The sequence below is a fragment of the Arachis duranensis genome, chromosome 7 (assembly GCF_000817695.3).
Source record: "Arachis duranensis cultivar V14167 chromosome 7, aradu.V14167.gnm2.J7QH, whole genome shotgun sequence".
Classification (NCBI taxonomy): Eukaryota; Viridiplantae; Streptophyta; class Magnoliopsida; order Fabales; family Fabaceae; genus Arachis; species Arachis duranensis.
The window spans coordinates 2,321,673-2,322,158 of NC_029778.3; positions in this window are offsets into that span (position 1 = coordinate 2,321,673).

Below are 486 nucleotides of genomic sequence, written 5' to 3' on the forward strand. Positions count from 1 at the left end.
TTATTACCTTTGAGCTTTTTATTACGAGCAATGCTAGGGCCAGCAACTTTTGTGATTAGTAGCTATCAAATAGTCATCAATGATGATTTAATGGTGTAAGATTGGTGTGAGATTTCATGCAATGGTTCACCTTTCTTTACTGGTTACATACTGGCCAAAATTCAATAAAATTGCTAGTCCCTAGACTTTTCCTTTTATTACCTTTTGCTCACTTGTTTTGCTTGGCAAACTAGACCTATTTTATTTTGTATGTTTTCATTATAAATATTGAAATGCAAACTAAATATGCGTTTGATTTTTATTTTGAGTGAGGTATTGGGTTACTAATATATTTGGTCATGGGTCAAGATAATTTGAAATAGAATTGAGCTTCTCCAAATATTTGGTCAAAGGGGCTACTCTTGTGGATTATCCTTCAGTTATGTAAAACTGGGCTCAAAAAGAAAAGTCTCTTGATAATACTTAAAAGGCATTGTTGAGGTAACT